Source organism: Trachypithecus francoisi, unplaced genomic scaffold (genome assembly GCF_009764315.1).
Source record: "Trachypithecus francoisi isolate TF-2019V2 unplaced genomic scaffold, Tfra_2.0 Lachesis_group10, whole genome shotgun sequence".
NCBI classification, from domain to species: domain Eukaryota; kingdom Metazoa; phylum Chordata; class Mammalia; order Primates; family Cercopithecidae; genus Trachypithecus; species Trachypithecus francoisi.
The window spans coordinates 62813736-62820081 of record NW_022681455.1 but is presented as its reverse complement, the minus strand read 5'-3'; the positions used below and the strand labels follow the sequence as shown (position 1 = coordinate 62820081).

The window sequence follows — 6346 nt, the reverse complement described above, 5'->3', positions numbered from 1 at the left end:
CAAAGGAAGCCTGAGGAGCCCCTGGCCCCTGAGGACCTTCTCTCTGGCTGGTCACAGCCACTTAGGTTTCAATGCAGAAGATTTCAAGACTGGTTTGAGAAAAAGAATCTTATTTTGGGGATTAGGTTCCCTGTCAAAGGCCATCAGATGGACAGCTACTTACCAGGCAATTAGCCTAAAGCTCTTAGGTAATGATACAAAACAAAACAAATCCCTTATATTTTCCTGTTGAAACCTTTTATTCTGTTTTATTGAGGCTTAAGCAAAATAGCTTTGCCCATAACTCACTGTGGCCTGGAGTTATGACACCAACTTGTATTTGGCCAATTAAGAAAGAGATCAAACTGCATTCTTCTTAGAAGGTCTATTTAGTTGATAAATGACAATTAATTGTTGTTTTTTCATATAATCTTTACTCATAAGTTGCATTGATGATGCTACAAGAGATAAGGGACCAACGGTAATTCAAATGGGCACCTCTGAAAAGATTTACCAGTTTTCCATCCTGTTCCAGCCAGATTTTTTGGTAAACCTTGGGAAAGACTGAAATTCCCCACCAATCTGAGACTGTGTGCGAGTTTTTGCAACATTAATTGGAAAAAAACAAGAATCCCAACGTGGCACCCAATAGACCTTCACAGATAAAATCATTGACCAAATGAGCACTGTGAGTCGTTTCGGTAGGCAGATGCTCCTTAACAGGACCTCAAAGGCCTCAAACAAGACATTACTGAGTTCGTTCAGGAAAAGAATGGGCACCAGGCCTCGATAATACTCTCCAATTCCATTATATTTCAGTGCCTTGAAGGGCTGATAAGTGTTGGTGAATTTGTCATGATGCTTGTGGTCTTGAAGCAATGTCTGAACTATTTCCAGTGGAGTGAAAATTGCTTCTGCTGTCCCTGCAAGCACTGCTGCCACGCAACAGGTTGCAAACTCTGGAGCGCTGACATGCTTGCGGAGAAGGCAGGATAAATCCTCATAGAGACCAAACATAAGTGCAAGTGTAGTAGTCGTCTGCATTAATACGGGAAGGATTCCAGGATACAAGTTTCGAAATCCATGCCTTCTCAACTAAAGTATTGCATCCCGTGTTTTGATGCCATACAGCTGTTGTCGAAAGAGGACCTGCTGAATGGGAAATGTGATTGTGATGTTGAAGGCTGCGCAGCCGCCACACAAGTAATGCTTCATTTCATCAACATTTGCAATATGAGGTGATATATCTTGTTCTGAAGATGTTAGTACTGATGGCCTCTTTTCATAGGCTTCTGAATCCATCGTGTTGCTTAAGATCTTTCGTTTTCATGAAGGACTGACTTTTTTTTAACCTGTAACACAATCTGAGCCTGGAGTTTGGCATGATGATGCTTTCTGATAACGTTCTCAATTTATTCCATTGTTATTATTCTGTTAGTTTCTCTCTTCTGGAGTCAATTTTGATAACTGAATTTCCGTTCTCCAGGCGCCCATTTCCCCAACCTGTGAAAAGCGGGGAGGGGGTTGGACAAGAACACTAAGTCCTCCTCTGCCTCTGACACTCCACAGTCAGGGGTCCCGAGCTCAGGAGGCCGAAATCAGTCTCCCGTGGGGGGGTGGGGGGGGGTCTGCGCGGTGCCAGCCCTGCTCTCTCCCCTGTGCGCAGGCAGAGCTCCGCTCCTCCCCGCCCCTGCAGTTTCTGCGAACCAGGGAGGAGCCTCCCCAGCCCGGGGCGCTCCCGAATGAAGTCACAGCCTCCTTCGCGGGAAAGGTCGCCCAGCAGTTGTATAAACCCCCGTGGCAGGCTGGAGAGCCGGGAGCCGAGGAGGCTCAGAACTCATTCCGCGCGCGCCGCCTGGGTGGGGCCAGCAGCGACTGGGCCAGGGCAGCTAGAGCTCGCAGAGGACTGGGGTGGGACCCGAAAGCGGCCGGCTGCCCCGACGGGTCCTGTTGTGTTTTTTTCTAATCCTCTTGTAATGAACAAACAAGTTCGTTGTAGGATGAGGTAAGGTAAATTGCTTTTACCTTTCTCTCGTTGTGCATTGGATCACAAAATACTGGTGTTTGGTTTTTACTTTGTGTCAAATGCTAGGATAAACTTTCAACTTTGTTGGCTCAATGCTTCATTTGCTGCCTAAATTAGACAAGATCTCATTAAGATGGAAAATGTGTGCCCCTCTCCTCAAAAAAAAAAAAAAAAAAAAAAGTTATGAAGCTCTAACTCCCAGCATAAATATATTTGAAGATGGAGCCTCTAATTAAGTAATTATGGTTAAATCCGGTCATAATGGTAGGACTGTTTCGAGGAGATTAGTGTCTTGATAAGAAAAGACACCAGAGAGGTTGCTCACTCCCTTAGTGCACTGAGGAAAGGCCATGTGAGATTACGTAAAATGGAAGCCATGTACAACTGAGGAAGAGAGTCCTCGTCAGAAATCGAATAAACAAGCACCTTGATCGTAGACTTCTAGCCTCTACAATTGTGAGAAAATTGATTTCTTGTTGTTTAGTCCATCCAGTCTGTGGTATTTTGTTATGACTGCCCAAGAAGACTAATAGGATCAGATGGTCTTAAAATACTATCACAGGATCCTTGGGGTGTCACTGCGCCAGCCAGAAACCTTTGTGGGCTGCAGCACCTCTGTGTGAGAATTGCTTTCGTCCTCTGGGCTCCTTCTGCCCAGCCCACTAGGCCTAGCAGGCTGCGATCCACTCTTTCTACCCACCGGGATCCCACGCCTGCTATGGGAAAGCCAGGCACAGAGCGACAGGCGAGGGGTGAGTGGGTGAGCAAGTACGAGGTCCGGTCACTGCGCACAGTCAGGCATATTTTAGGAAAATAATAAGTTAATTTTAGTCAAATATTATACTCTTACCATGGAGTGACCATGCAAGACAAGAATAATATTATTGATAAAAGCCTTGTGGATATCACAGTTAATTGGTATCAGTATACATTATAAAAAGTTAATTTATCAAAGAGGAAATAACATATATAAGAAAATAACAAATAAAATAATAAATTAAAGTGTGACAGATTATTAATCTCTGAAATATGGAGACAAAGAAAGAGGTTTTCTATGTTACTCCTATAGACAGATAATAAAAAGAATTTCCTCATGGGAGTTTTCTCTTTTGTGTTCTAAATTGAAAAATCATCTTCAGATCAAAATATTCCTGAACTTGGCAGTGTATTTCCAAATTGTTCTTGGTGAAGTTATGTCAGTTAGAGAGATGTGTACATGAATTAAAACATGAAGAACACTGTTTGGCTGAGAGACTAATAAGACTTTAAGAGAACTGCAGCAGGTAAAAATGGTGTTTGTAAAATCAAATGTCTCCAGAATCTGGCCAAAGACCAACCATCACCAACTGTAGTGCAATGAAACCTCCAGCACTGAACAGAGGCAAACAAGTAAATTCATAGCCATACACATAAAAGAAAGATGTGACCCAAAGGCTATAATGTGGCAATTCCTGATCTAGACAAAGAGAAAACAAATAAACAAATACTCGACGTAGGATACTTTTGAGTTTGAAACATTAAGGAAGACAAAGTTTACCTAGTAAGGATTAACACATGATAAGACTTTTTTATCTTATGAGTACTGGGACCATCTTAAGGGACAGACTTCTTGGACCTACGCCCACTCTATGAACTCCCTCTTAAAAAGACTCAAAACAAAATGTGACAAGGACAAACAGAGAGAAAAGTTAGAGTGTTGCTACTGACATGTTTTTACCAAAGACAAGAGTTTTCAATTCATGAACACATAAATGAGTGATTTATAGAGGAGCGATTCCCCCATTCTCAGGAGATAAACTCAGCCATCAGGTTTGAAATAAGAGATCAGTAATGTCTCTAAAGGAGTAAATAGTAAATATTTTCCGTTGTGGGGATCATATTGTCTTTGTCCTGTCTGACTCTGCTGGTGTGGCAGCAAAGAAGACATAGACATAAATGAACAATTATAGCCTGTAGGCTATAACTTATCTAGACAATATAAATCATAGTTCAGGCTAAATATGGGGCATAATTTATGATTGTGGTCAGGAAGGTTCCCATATAGGATACTTATTAGATGACAGGAGAATGCACTGTTTCTGAATTGAGGGTCTTCAACCATGCCAAGAAGATCTTGAAGTGATTTCCAGAATGGATAATTATAGTCTCTTCCACAAACCATCAAAACATCTGTTGATTAAGGAAATCTTTGTTTATTAAATTTGTGCAACAACAAAACACACTACCTGGATACAGCCTCAATAGTGTCTCAAAGACAGGATGTTAACGAAGGGCATTTATGGGATTTTAAAATATCATCTCAAGTGGCTTAAAGTGGGTCTTTAGAGATGGGGAATGTTTTGGAACTGAATAAAGTTTTTACGCAATAGTATAGGATTGCTAGACAGAGAAGGATGAAGATTTTGAAGACTAGATGGAACTGTTGTCATAATAACTGAGCTGTTTCTTTAGGTGTGAAAAATGTTGTCTGACAGTTGTTTGCTCAGATGTGAGCAAATAGTTTTCTCAGATACTTTTGTTACAATAATTTCTTCAAGCCAACAGTAAAGTTATTTATTATTATTAGTTCACAATCCTGACTTCTTGGGTGAGGATTTCTTGGAGTAAACATTAAATTTTTATAGGCACAGGGGCTTTTATTTTTAAGGCAGACGGAGGCAGGGGCACTTTCCAGAAGAGAAAAGTTCCAGCTTAGTAATAATATAAATGTTCACACCGCAGTATTTTATTGCCTGCCTACTTCCACTTCTTGCCAACTAGTCAGTGGACTCTATAGAACCAGAATATGTATTTTAATTTGTAGATCCTTAATAATGGTAACTCTATTAATTTTAAGGATACTTTTACTTAAAAGGAAAATAAGTAAATATGGTGGAGACTATAATATGCCACCCAGATCTCTTTTCTCGAATGAAGATGTCATTCTAGCTACCTACTCAAATTTTGCCAATTAACAAGTCTTCACTGTAAACTCTCTTTCACATTGTCTTAGCTGTAGAAAACTGCTTTTCCCAATGTCATGACTCTTTCTGTGGGCAGACCCCTCCAATGACCTAACGACATAGAACTATGAAAGTCCTCTCAATTTAGGACAACTCTGAAGTGTATCCTAGTTTCAGAAATCCTTGTGGGGTCAGGTGAGGCATTTGTTGCAACTGAATAGCACTCAAATTTTCTATATTCGTAATCCTCATACTTTTTCCTCCATTTCAAGGACACTGATTCCAGTGACACTCCCTATAAATTTCCTGCATGCTTGTCTATGTGTCATATTCCATTTCCTTTGTAATTCAACTTGAATGTTGAAGTCAGAAATGATCGAACAAGCAAATTTAAAGTTAAATTTTGGAGTTGAATCACTTGCTGCCTTGACAGTGAGAAAACTGTCATTGCAGGTAGATGAAGTATAGACATTTCCTGAAAAAAGATAGCTATGTAATTTATAAAAGTTACTGGTGGTAAGCTTTATGAACTAGTGGTATGGTTTATTTGTGGAGAAAACATATTTGCCATGTTTAGATGAGAAGAATAGTAGAGTTGAAATAATGACTATAAGGACAGTGGGATTGGGCGGCTATAGCTGAGCTGTCTTAATAAACTGAAAAATGGGAATAATTACTAATTAAAATTAAGTATGCTTCCGCTTATAAATGTAGATAGCAGAAAAAGGTCACTTCATTATATAATTTAAAAAATCAGGTCAACTTTAAATTCAGATTTTATTTTTAGACTCCTTGCATAGCTAAGGAGGCAGAACAAGAAACTGGCCAAAATCTAAGGATAAAATACTTTTCTTGGGAAACAGTAGCTGTGAGCACTTGCTCATCTGGGTTACAAGCCACTGGAAATCCGTAAAAAGAGTTCAACTAGAATATTTGAAAAAGTTTTAAAAGCTGAATGTGAAGTGGTGAACAGTATAAACCTGTGGCCTGGGAGTCACAGAAACTGGGGAAGTTCATACCCTTTTGCAGGCGTACTTACACAAACTCTACTCACAGATGATATCAGAAAGATCCCTAAAAGTTTCATTGGAATGCAAGGTGGGATTGGGTAACAGAAGCTGTATAAAAGTGCAAGAAATTCTACCCAGATCTTTCTTGCATACCTTCACTGTGAAGCAAAAGCCTTAGTAGGTAGGTATAAGGACAAAAAGCATCGTTTTTAAGGCATTGGTAAGGACTAATTTCATCTGTGGGAAGGAAAAAGGGGAAAGTGGGGGTGGGGGGCTGTTCTTAGGAGAAGGGCAGGATAGGTACTCTGCCCACAACTACAGTCCTTGCTGGGTGAAAAAAGTCAGCCTGCATTCCTGAGACTTGGGAACATAGTCATACCTAAGACAGA

At 40.3% G+C, this 6346-nt stretch overlaps 1 pseudogene; it reads right to left on the bottom strand.

Moving 5' to 3' along the window:
* Positions 1 to 412: 412 nt before the first annotated feature.
* Positions 413 to 2150, bottom strand: LOC117088553 (annotated as a pseudogene).
* Positions 2151 to 6346: the final 4196 nt, after the last annotated feature.